At 35.5% G+C, this 13,703-nt stretch overlaps 1 long non-coding RNA gene across 1 annotated transcript; it reads right to left on the bottom strand.

Annotated features, from left to right (window-relative positions):
• Positions 1-362: 362 nt before the first annotated feature.
• LOC129926473 (uncharacterized) lies at positions 363-8,452 on the bottom strand. The gene is made up of 2 exons (XR_008778150.1): positions 6,223-8,452; positions 363-874 (listed from the first exon to the last, which is right to left on the bottom strand). It is a non-coding gene; the product is annotated as an uncharacterized LOC129926473 (long non-coding RNA).
• Positions 8,453-13,703: the final 5,251 nt, after the last annotated feature.

Genomic DNA, 13,703 nt, shown 5'->3' with positions numbered 1-13,703 from the left:
CACCTCCAGAGTTCTTTTATTTCTTGAACATCTTTTGAGTTGTCATGGGCAAGGGTATTGTGACGATATCATTAAATGTGCTGAGGCACTAGCGGATCCAGAACTTTGGAGTGGGTGGGGGCGATTTTTTTCCAAACCCTAACCCTATGCATAAACGTGCGTACAGCACACACACACATATATATATATATATATATATATATTGTGATGTTGCTAGTTCAGGCTGTCTTGAAGTCAACCAATTACTCTGCAATCGTTTGGGTGTAATTGATCGGGTGTATTACGTGTAGTTGACCAACAACACAAACAAGAACCATACAACACCTGTTTTAACAAGTGTAGAGATGTAGTCAACGATGATGAACAAGTTAATATATATTTATTATGATAAAAGGCCACAGTAGAAGTCTCTGTCACTAAACACGTCGTTACCCTGGAATGTTCTAACGCTAACTGATTTTCCGGTCTCTAACCCAACATATCCCAAACGTCACTAGTCCCGTTCAATATGCGTCTACTATGGTGCGTCGCTAAATAACTAAAATAACTAACCTATATAAATAAGGTGTCTAACAGATTCCTCCCCCCCTTGAAAAAAAAATATGTCAATATTTTTCCACTACTGTCAAGTCTTACAAGGGCGTTTTCAATTTAAGGGGAAGACAACAAACATAAAATCTTGACATCTTCATCTTGACTTCTTCATCTTGACATTTTCATCTTGACTTGACAGTTCTTCATATACATGTCAATGTTCATAACAGTTCATAACATTCCAAAATCATCTTCATTGTTACACAGTTCATCATGGAGGAAAATGTGGCATCTTATGGGCATGTCCTACACATCTCAAATGTTCTTCACTGGCAGTAATCTGATAAAATACAATATTTCAAAAAAACAATTATAAACTTTATTTACACATTCAATACATTTTTTCTTACCACCCTTTTATACGCTTTTGTCCATTTTTCTTTTATACTCACCCTTTTCCATAGAACTAACTTTCGTCAATGATATATGAAATGATTCACACAAAAAAAATATCCATACTTACTTTTAAATGCTTAACATCAACTTTACTTATCTCCCTTTTTCATAACATATAAATGGTGTCAATATATTAATATATATTACATACTCAATATAATCATAGTTTATTTACAAAAGTATTTCATTTCAATGTCATTCTAGACAATAGAACAGCTACAATATTCACAGATCCACTAATAGCTTTCACTTCAAATTTATATTCCTGTAGTGCTAAGAACCATCTATAAACACGACTGTTTTTCATGCTCTTTTGCTGTATATACTGAATAGGTTTATGATCAGTTAATAATATGAATTTCCTTCCTATTAAATAGCTCTCTAGCTTAGTAATTACCCATATTACAGCTAAGGCTTCTCTTTCAATGACACTATATTTTTTTTCTGCCTCTGACAATTTTCTGCTTACATATAATATAGGATGTAAGTTATCATAGTTCTGCATTAAACAACCACCAATAGCATTACCAGATGCATCAGTTGTGACATAAAATATTTTGTCTTTATCAGGTAGTCTTAATATTAGTTCATGACTAAAAACATCTTTAATTCTGTCAATAGCTTTCACACATTCCTCATTACAAACTACTTTTTGAGGTTTTCCTTTTTTAAGTAAGTCATTTAATGGATTCACTATTTCTGCTAAGTTTTTTATAAACTTTCTGTAATAATTTACTATTCCCAATATACTTTTAGTTTGTCTTTTTGTTGTAGGTATTTCAATATTAAGTACTTTCTTTATGTTATCTTCAATAGGGCTAATCATGTTGTTATTTACTTTATGTCCTAAGAAAATTATTTCCTCCAATCCTATTTCTACTTTTTCTGCTTGAATTGTAAGTCCACTTTCTTTTATTATTTTGAACACTTCTTTTACATCTACCAAATGTTCCTCCCAACTATTATTAAAAATACATATGTCATCTAAATAGCAAATAACATTTTCTTTGTTTCCAATTATCATGTTCATCATTCTATTAAATGTGGCAGGTGCATTTACTAATCCAAAACTCATATAATTCCATTGAAAAATACCATATGGTGTTACAAATGCTGTGTAAGGTTTTGCATTTTCTGTTAAAGGTATTTGCCAATAACCTTTAGTTAAATCTAATTTAGTAAAAAATTTTGCTCCATTTAATTTATGTAAAATATCCTCTATATTTGGCATTGGATATGGGTCAAATTCTGTGATGTTGTTAAGTTTCCTATAATCAATACATAACCTTATATCTCCATTCTTCTTTTTGGCTATCACAATTGGTGAAGCATAAGGAGATGTTGATGGCTCAATTATACCTGATTCTAGTAAATTGTCTATTTCTTTCTTTACTTTGTCTTGTAAATGTAACGGTATTCTATATGGCTTAAGCTTGATAGGTTTTGTGTCTGTTACTTTAATGTCATGTTTAATAATATTTGTTTTTCCTGGTATGCTGGAAAAAATTTCTTTGTATTCCTGTATTATTTTAGTTATGTCTTTTGACTTTTCCTTAGTTAGATTATTAAGATTAATCTTTTGCCAAGTTTGATTCTCTTTTGTTTCTATTACAGGTATTTCCTTAATATCATTTTCATTGTGATTTTCATTTGTTATTATCATCAAGCATTCTTCTCTTTCTGAAAATTTATTTTCTATTTCCTCCTGAATGTTTTGTATTAACTCATCTTCTCTATCATGATACAGTTTCAAATTATTTATGTGATATGTTTTAATTTTCCCATTTATTTCAATTTGATAATTCACATCATTAATTTGTTTTATCACCTTAAATGGACCTTTCCATTGTTTACCAATTTTATTTTTCAGGTCATTTATCAATATTAATACATTGTTTCCTACTTCTAGTGTTTTCAATTGTCTTTTCTTATTTAGATTCTCATGAGCACTTTGTTTGTACTTCTTATTGTTGTTATATGCTTGAGTCCATATTTCTTTCAATTCTGTTGTGATTGTTGTTTCACTGTCATTATTTAATTTATTCTCATTGTCTATTAGATTTTCTTTAAAAACATCTAATTCATCTCTGGGTTTTCTTCCATGTATTATTTCATATGGTGAAAATTGTGTTGTTTCATGGATGTTGTTTCTATGAGCAAATAGTACATAGTTAATGTAATGATCCCACTTGTTCTGATTATTCTGAATTATCTTTGTTAGTGATCTTTTTAATGATCCACCATATCGTTCACATAAACCGTTACTCTCCGGGTGGTAAACCGAAGAGTATATGTGTTGTATATTGTATTGTTTAGTCCATTTCTTAAATTGTTCTGACTTAAACTGAGATCCCTGATCACTCAATATAATTTTAGGTATACCATGTCTTGTAATTACTTTTTGAGTTATGGCATTAATGATATTTTCTGCACTTGTATTTGATAATGGGATTGCCTCTGGGTATCTACTAAACATGTCTATTACTGTTAGAATGTATTTGTTATTATTTTCAGTTTGAATTAAAGGACCTATTAAATCAATAGATACTTTCTGAAATGGTGCTGTAGGTTCATCCATTTCTTGAATAGGTGCTTTATTCACTAGACTTTTGTTCGATCTCTTTTGACATATGTCACATGAGTTTATGTATTTGTTGATTGTTGCTTTCATTTTGGGCCAAAATACTTGTTTTGACAAATTCCTATAACATTTCTTTACTCCCCTATGTGCTGCTAAATTATTATCATGTGTCATGATTAAAACATCTTTCTAATATTTCTGTGGTAAGACAAGTTGTTTTATTTTCTTATTATCATTACTTGTTTGTCTAAACAATATTTTATTCTCTATGCAAAATTTCTCCATTGGATTATTATTGTTTTTATCTGATATTCTCGAATAAATTTTCCCAATAATATTGTCATTCATTTGTTCTAATGCAAATGTGGGTGTTGTTTCTTTTTCACTTTGAAATATTTGTGTTTCAAGACTATTTTGTGTTTCATTTTCTATCTCTCTTTCCTTAACATCTGTATTTTCTATTTGTATTACATTACTGGTTTCTTTTTCTTTATCATTACTTATTACATTTATTGTATTTTCCTGTTTCTCATCTTTTTTATCCATTGATCTTGTTATTATCATACTTGTTATATTTTGTGTTTCTATGTTTTCATGATTTTGTCTTATGTTTTTGTATTTGTTTTGCCAGTCTTCTAATTCTTTTCTTGAACATTCTTTAACTCCTTTTATGTTTCCTACTAACATATCATATCTCATTTCTGGTATTGCAATGCCATCACAATAACCAGTGAAAAATGGGGTTTCAATGTATACCCTTATAGCTTTAAATTCCCTTACAGTGCCATCTGCTAATTCTACTTTCCTAGTAAACCCTTTATACCAATGAGGTTTGACAAATTTAGTTTTTACTGCCAAGGTGTTACAACCTGAATCCCTGATTAATTCCACCGGAATTCTATCTACAAACCCTGGGTACACTGCAAAATTGTTCCTATTTCCTTCCATGAAATATATCCTATCTGTACCTTTATTTTTGTATTCCCTACTGTAACTCCTATTTCTATAATTTCCCCTGTCATTCCTATCTCTACTCCTATATCTACTGTTATTTTGTTCATTGTATCTATTTCTACTTCCAGACCTACTATTCCCTCTTCTACAGTTAGCTGCTATATGACCTTTTCCTTGACATTTAAAACAGGTTATTTCACTATATTTTCTATTTCCACTATTTGATCTGTTTCTATTTCTACTTCTATCAACATTTTCTTTGGTGTATCCTATTAAATCTACTTTGCTCTTATCCCTATCAGAAAATGGTTTATTTGGATAGGCATTTTTGTATACTCTCATTATCTCTGTTATTTCATCTATAGTTTTTGGGTTTCTTTCTCTAATAAAAGATTGTAATTGAGGATCACATTTATTTACAAAGTTGTCCACTAGAATAAAATTTTTTAATCCTTCATAAGAGTTATTCACTTTTTCTAATTTTACCCACTTATTGAAGAAATCCTTTTCCATATTAATGGTGGTTTGGGGTTCTATTCCTAATGATGGTATATTGTCAAAATATTTCTTTCTAAAAGTTGTAGCATTATGACCATATGCATTCAATAATTCTCTTTTTAAAACTTGATAGCTATCATCAATATGATGGTCATGATTTTGGCATATTGTTAGAGCTTGACCATGAACAAAGTCTATCAGTATTTCAGACCATTCTTCTTCAGGCATATTAAATGTAGACATTTTTGCCTCATATCTTTTCAGGAAATCACCAATGTCATCCTTCTGTTCATCAAAACTTTGTATTTTTCTCTTTAGCCATGTTTGTGAATTAGGGTTGTCTCTTTGAGTGGTATAATTATTTGAGTTATTAGTGTTATTTCCTTGTTCAGTTTGGGCTCTGGCTTGTGCTGCATCCAATCTCATCTTCTCCATTTTAGCTTCATGTTCTCGGTCCTCTTTTTGCTTCTCATATTCTTCCTTTCTGATCCTATCTTGTCTCTCTATCTCTTGTCTTTGACGTTCTTCTTGTCTTTCTATCTCTTGTCTTTGACGTTCTTCTTGTCTTTCTATCTCTTGTCTTTGACGTTCCGTTTCTTCCTTCACAACTTGCTGTACATAAGCTGCTAAGTCCTTTCCTTTTAACTCCATGGCCTTTCCATCCTGCATAGCTGTTTCCTTAACCTCCTTAAGGTCCACATATGATGATGTAGCCATTGTGTTTTATATTTTATATATATTTTTACTTGGCCTATATTAGTTATGGCTATACTTTAAACTTATTTTATATTTAAGTTTTTCCACACTTTTATACAAATTTTAAATGATATGTCTCTATCTATAGATTTAGTAAATGTATAAATCTAGTCTGAGTTATTATGGTTATATTCAAATCTGTATATTAGGTCCAGTATTACACACAAATTTAAATCTAGTATATTATAGTATGTATAATATTACCATTTAGATCTATAGTTATCAAGAGCACTATGACTTTTAGATCTAGTATGAATAACTATGATCAATTTCAAAATCTGGTATGACTGAAGTCACAGTGAAGTGTTTAGAGTAAATTCAAAGACTGTCTAGAGTCTAGATCTAGAGTAGATTATGGTTCTATTTAACCATACGAAACAAATATGTGTATACAGTGTCAAATATATCTTCAACAAGATATATATATATCTAGAATGTACTACCTTCATTCATCTTCCAATTAATAATATTTCAAATTAGAGTCTAGATAATTAAATTGTACCAAAGAGATGTACAACAATTTGCAGATCTAAATTTAGCCAGACGATAGTGTTTGACTACATAGCCAGTTTCGGCATTATTCTCATGGCAAAATCATATTTGATTTTAACCGCTCAAACTAAAATTATTTTAGTCTGATTCACAATGAAAGAATCCTACCCGCACTTTCTATCATTAAGTGAAAAAAAATACAGATCTAATTAAATTAATAAAAATAAATAATTTAAAATAATATAAACAAATGAAATAATTAAATGAGACTATCGCTATGGGTTGGGATGTGACAATATGGCACACAATGATAACGTCACGAAGTAACCAGGCAACAACGGATATGACGTTTACACAAACAAAACAAATTACAATCCTAAACGTATAATATAGCTTTTCATCTAAATTACGTCTTCTACCCCGACGGGTTTTAAGGCGCACCACCTGATTTTACTCAGGCTAACGTACCAAATTTAGACAAAATCTATTTCTAAGGGCAATCTAAACATATACTAATAAGAAAAATGGCACTTAGCTTTTGATAAGAAAGATCCCTTTGTTCGGACTCCCGAATATGCTAGATCACAACAAATTCCACTGCCTCTCTTCCAGTTCTGACTCTGTTCTCCGGTGCTACCAGTATCCCACGTAATGCCACAGATGTCCTGATATGCCACAGCAAAATGTTCCAGTTTCTTTGACGACTGTTGATGACCGTATGTGTAGTTCCGACGACTTTGTATACACAGTTACTGACGAATAAGTTAACGGTTCTTCTAGCGATGACTTGACTTGTGTAGATGATTACTGACAAATAACAGTCTCTTGACGGCAACTTGATCTGGACGACTGACGAATAACGAATTTCTTGACGATGACTTGATCTGGGCTGACGAATAACGGCTTTCTTGACGATGGCTTGATCTGGGCTGACGAATAACGGTTCTCTAAAATAGTTCACTGCTTCTGCTGCTACTCTGGTAGTACGACGAAGTTTGCTGTTGTACTCTGCTTCATTAGACCAAACTGTCCAATGCAGACTAGGTGAAACCAAGGTCACCTCCGACGACGTTCCGTTACACGATTAACGGTTTTCAACGAAATTAAGTGGATGTAGCTGTTTCCACAACTTCACTGCTAACAAGTCTAGGTATGGTCTAGACCGACGAATACTAGATATATCAATGTTCAGTAATGATAAAGATTACTTCACTAACCTTCCAAAGGTTAAACACAGTGACCGTTATAAACGTGGCAAGCAACCGGTTCAATGAGCAAACTGCTCCACAAGAATCTCTCCAAGGGTAAGACGACAGAGCGATTTCGATTTAGTTAGCTACCAAACTTGTAGTACTCACAATACTTCTGACAGCGGGCAAACTGTCCTTCTCGAAACTGACGAGGTAAAACTTGATACTCGATGTGGCTCCTATGACGAAGAAAAAATATGTCCAACAGGTTCACTAACGATCTCTCACCCGTTATGAATGAACGGTTTCTCTGGTTGTAGGTCGATTCAGCATATGAAGATCAGGCGTTGCGATGATTACGGTCCTGACGAAGGTCACCCTGAGTTAACGGCTCGTTGAACGTGCGATCAAACAGGCGACGACTGCATGTAGATCTAGAACAAAGTCACTCTGCGATACTGCTGTGTTCAGCCGTACTCCGATGAAATCTTATATCTTCGAGTGCACGACCCTCACCTGAGTAAACGTTCTGCTTCGAGGTCCGGTTCGATGTTCGGCTTCATCAAGGGTCCGGCTTCGAGGTTCGGGGTCGCCACTGTGATGTTGCTAGTTCAGGCTGTCTTGAAGTCAACCAATTACTCTGCAATCGTTTGGGTGTAATTGATCGGGTGTATTACGTGTAGTTGACCAACAACACAAACAAGAACCATACAACACCTGTTTTAACAAGTGTAGAGATGTAGTCAACGATGATGAACAAGTTAATATATATTTATTATGATAAAAGGCCACAGTAGAAGTCTCTGTCACTAAACACGTCGTTACCCTGGAATGTTCTAACGCTAACTGATTTTCCGGTCTCTAACCCAACATATCCCAAACGTCACTAGTCCCGTTCAATATGCGTCTACTATGGTGCGTCGCTAAATAACTAAAATAACTAACCTATATAAATAAGGTGTCTAACAATATATATATATATATATATATATATATATGAGAATTAAAAAAAGGAGTGTTTCTCAACCTTCTGTCAAAAAAAAAAAGTCATTTTGAGGCCTTTCTCTTGCAAAGTTGGGGGTCTGGGAAAGCGCATTAACCTTCCTCAGTGGAGTTCGGCGAAGCCCCGACGCCAAAAGCGTTTTCTTGCATTTTTCACTGTAGAAACGCATTCTCCTAACATCTACAGCTCATTATTCATCAGTGGGGTTCGGGACGACGCCCAAACGCCAAAAGCGTTTTTTTTTTTTTGCAGTCTTCTCTGCAGAAACGCATTCTCCTGACATATACAGCTCATTATTCATCAGTTTTCGTCTGGAAAGCGGAAGGGGCGGTAGAGTGAAAACGATTAATCCTCGCTCCTTTTTACAATTTCTGCTAATGATTGCATTTGGCATTAAAGGATAGAGGTGGGGCGAATCGATATAAGAATTTAATTTAGAGCATATATAATTATATTAGTGACAGATTTTTTTTTTATTTTGTAATTTCTTAACTATAATACAAAAAGAAAAAGTATTGGTTTGTCCGATGGCCGGGGGGGGGGGGCGATTGCATGTATCGCACCTCCCACCTGGAACAACCCTTTTTCATTTTATATTCACTAATCATAAACCTGGAACAACCCTTTTTCATTTTATATTCACTAATCATAAAATTTGACATTGGAGTGTGGTGCGACATAATATACAAATAGGTTCACATAGGCTATCAATACGTAGCTTATATTATGTAAATATTCAATTAATTTTGTTCACAACTTATGATTTATCCATAAAAATAGGACTGCCCCCCCCCCCTCACTCAGAGGGCTAGAGTGGGGAGGGCAGTACATGCAATTGAGCCCCCTTACCCCACCGAATCGGACAAGATATCAGAACATAATATAAAAAATATATATTAATTAAAATAATTTTGTTCACAAATTATGATTTCTCCATAAAAGTAGGACCCCCCCCCCACTCAAAGGGTTTAGGTGGAAAGGACAGTAGAGGTATTTGCCCCCCCCCCCCCCAATCGCCCAGCAGGGGAACGACGGGATTGATGTCAACGCCCCCTCCCGACCATACCAAATCGGCCAACATACTACAGGGGGGAGGCGAAATAATCTAAAAATAAGTTGAAATATAAATAATTAGTATATATTATTAACTTAAGTAATAAATATCAGGTGACCGAGCCTCGCTCGGATGAATAATTTGTTAAGGAAGGATATATACCCGAAGTCATGTTGGGAATATTGTTGTAATTACGAAAATGAACGATCGGGTAAAGACTATCAATGCGAAGAGTTGCATTTTCGTTCTGTCAGTTCTCAATGTAATAGTACATGGTGATTAGAATAGAAAGTTCCCCCAACAGTAGGCCTATAGAAAACCACAGCTCACGTCTTAACGTTTTACATTGCTTCTTTCGCGTAAAACTATTAGGCTATTATAGGCTTGGAAGAAAGTCTTTGCAGTGTAACTTCTAAACTGGTTACTTTCTGACACTTAATATTGCAATTAATATATTCATTATGGCTCTAAGACATGGACACTTTACAGAAAACAACTAAGACTTCTTGAGTGCTATCACCAAAGATGCTGGCGCTTCATCATGGACATACGGTGGCAAGACCGCACTACAAACAGCTATGTCTTTGACAACGCTGGTATGGACAGTATAGAGGGTCTGAGTAGGGCACGTATCCCGTATGGGAGACGAACATATGCCAAAGGTAATCTTTTTTTGGGGAGCTAAAAGGTGGTCGACGTAACAGAGGCGCCCCATGGAAACGCTTCAAAGACCAGCTTAGGCGTCTGACATAGAAGAGAGCACCTGGTTGTATGCGGCCTCCGAATGAGACAGCTGGGGGTCACTCACGAATGCCGCGGGACACACATTTGAGACCAAAAGAAAATCTGCTGCCGAGGACAAACGCAGACGGCGAAAAGAAAATCTAAATCGACCATCTGCGGACAATGGTTATGCTTGCCCTGGATGTTGCAAAATATGTAGGTCACAGCTGGGGCTGCGCATCCACGGGAAATACTGCATTCCTCACTAATCTTCGGACTAGAAGACAAGCCTTATTATTATGGCTTTAGTAAGAATCATCAAGTGATGCAAAATCTCTACGTTATAGTGTAAAACGTGCACCTAGTATTAAAGTAAAATCGCGCATTTTTTCCTAAGAGACTTAAAAACATCGCGTTAGTATTCTAAAGAAGCGTTATTGTGAGGCATCTCTTTTACTCCGACAACCTTTCAGCTTACTAAAAAAAAAAGATTGCCAAAAATATGTTGTCCCCCATACGGAATAAGTGCCTGAAAAGCGTGACTGTCGGATTATAAGAAGTTCATACCATTTTGCAAGAATATCGCTGTTTGTATTGCGGTCTTTGGTAAAGTCGTTCAAGAAGTCTTAGTTGCTTTCTATAAAGTACTCGTCTCAGATCTACATTACGGGGGTTTGAGAGAATCACTGATTGACACTGATTTTTGTAGACAGGCGGAGCGATTTATTTCGCCACACTCTCGCCTGGAGGCGTCCAAAAGCACGACTATCCCTGATCACATATCAACCTCTCTTTAAAGCAATGAGTCATTTGATACTATATCTACCACTTTAAGGGATGTCTATGTACGGTGATCTTTGGGCGGAATAGGTTTTATTGGGTGACTTCTGGAATATGACTTTTGTTTTACCGAGGTTTATAGGTTAACCAAAAAAAGCAGCAGCGTGATGAAAATTCGTTGACCGCGAGCTGGATATCATCAGGGGCAGTCTTAGGCCTATGCAGCCGCCCGCAGTGGACCCCGAAGGTTCAAAAGCCCCGCGCTAATTCTAGGTGTAAATTATTAAATTAAACCATTATAATTTATAATAGGGTTCCTGTGGTCTCCTTGTTTTCAAGGAGATCCTGGCAATCTCCTGAAACTCATAAAAATGTCCTTAAAAAGACAAAATTGTCATTTTGGGGTGTCAGTCAATATGGTAAACGGTAGTCCTATGCGTGATATAAAAAAAACGACATCGTCAGCTTTCATTTAATAAAAATGTAATGCAAATACGAATTTATTTTCTAATACAAAATTTTTATTTTCACTTATTATACTTATCCCTATCCTTACTGGTCCGCGAGCAATCCATTTCACATACGGCCCCGCAAATGTTAGGGCCGGCCCTGGATGTGCAAGTAAGGCATACATAATGGGACAGTCAGTAGACTTCGAAGCTTAAACACATTGCAATAATTCACCAGCAAAATAACAACAAAGTAAAAGCTACCTGTCGGTCTAGTGGTCTAAAGAGTAAACAACTTATAAAGCCTTTAAAACACAATAACTAATCTTACATTAAGATATTTAATTTCATTATTTTTCTTCCATAAATTCCTAATGGATCAATGTACAATAAGATGGTGCGCAAATGTTTAATTACGCCAATTGAATCATTAAAACTTGTTCTTGTTTGCGAAAAAAAGTCTTAGTGTACTGCTGTGAGCCTAGTGACGTAAGCGGTGTCAAGTTTTTTTTCCCATTGACGTCATACAGAAAATTTCATTCATAAAACATTCTAGCCAAAATAAATTTTTCGATAATGAGCCATTTTCAAACCGATATAACGGTCGACCTCGAGTTTTCCCGATGTGGCCAGTGAGTTGAGAATTTTTTTCTCATTATTATGCACATACCGTGAACTTTTAAAGAAAATCGTTAGAGCCGTTTTCGAAATAAAATTTATATATATATATATAGGCCTATAAATATATATATACATACATACAAGAATTGCTCGCTTAAGAGTATAGGATTTCGTATACAAATTGTGTGAATTCTATACAAAAATTCGTCCGTATAATTGTCTCCTTTTAAACAATTACTGAACACTCCAACACTATCGTGATGCAAGAGATACAAATGTAAACTATAGATTCAAAACGGAGACCCTTCAACAATAACTACAAATCTTTTATTCTGAAACTAGGAATCAATTTAATAATATCCAAACTTTATAAATGTACAACGTACAATGTATACAACAATGTATATATAGCAACCATAAACACAACTGATTACCACTAATTAATTTGCTAAATGATTAGTTTAATGTTATTTATTTATTTATGTTTTGTTTCCAACAATAAGTAATTGTGCGTAGTTTCATCTTATGATCTGAGAATAAGAAGTTGGAGAAATAACGTGTACAAAAGATTTGTGCCAGACAGTGAATTCATATACGCTTTGTAAAAAATATAACACCCCCAACATACCAATACAAAAATGTTGCTTTGTTTTCTTACCCAGTTTTTTTTTTTTTTAAGAAAAATACTGAATGTGTCGATATGCCAGATGAGCCTGAAAGCCAAGCAACGTGCAACGCGTCCTTCTGTCGTGCTGAGCTGGACAGAGCGATGGCTACGTGCAAAAACCGAAAAGCTCCGGGGCCAGATAAGGTTACCCCTGAGATGGTAAAACACCTCGGGGGTATTGCGAGAGGTAAACTCTTGGAGAGTATGAATCGAACATGGGCAGAGTCCAGACTACCCGGGGCCTGGAAAAGTGCTATCATCGTACCAGTCCTCAAGAAGGGCAAAGACGCGACTAACTTGGTGTCCTACTGAGCGCATGGTTAACGAGCGGCTAGTTTGGTCCTTTGAGAGTGCCGGTATCCTGGCGCCAGAGCAGGCCGGCTTTAGGGCAGGCTTGAGCCCAATCGACCAGGTCACGATATTCGCACAGGTGGTGGCCGATGGGTTCCAGAGGTCCGAAAGCACATATGCAGTATTCATAGACCTAAAACAGGCTTACGACCGCGTGTGAAAGCAAGGCCTCTATCTTAAACTTAGAGCCATTGGTGTGCGGGGAAAGATATACAATTGGATACAATCCTTTCTGTCTGGGAGGAGCACACGTACAAAATACCAGCACTCCCTTAGCAAGCCAAAACAACTACTTAATGGCCTGCCACAGGGCTCTGCCCTGTCCTGCACACTTTTCATGGCCTTTCTTAATGATTTGCCCAGCTCACTGCGGTCCAAAAAACTGCTTTATGCGGATGACACTGTCCTCTGGTCAACCGGGAATAAAGCCGACCAAATTCAGGCGGCATTACATGCAGACCTCCAGACCATCTCCTCGTATTGCGATAAATGGCAGATTCAGTTAAACGAGTTCGAAACCTATAGGGTGCCCGCAGTTAGTATATAATTATATTCAAATCTGAAGAAACATCCGAAACATGTAAAACACATTTA

Source organism: Biomphalaria glabrata, chromosome 5 (genome assembly GCF_947242115.1).
Source record: "Biomphalaria glabrata chromosome 5, xgBioGlab47.1, whole genome shotgun sequence".
Lineage (NCBI taxonomy): Eukaryota > Metazoa > Mollusca > Gastropoda > Planorbidae > Biomphalaria > Biomphalaria glabrata.
Note: the sequence above shows the minus strand (reverse complement) of the source record. Positions and strands in the feature narration are given on the sequence as shown.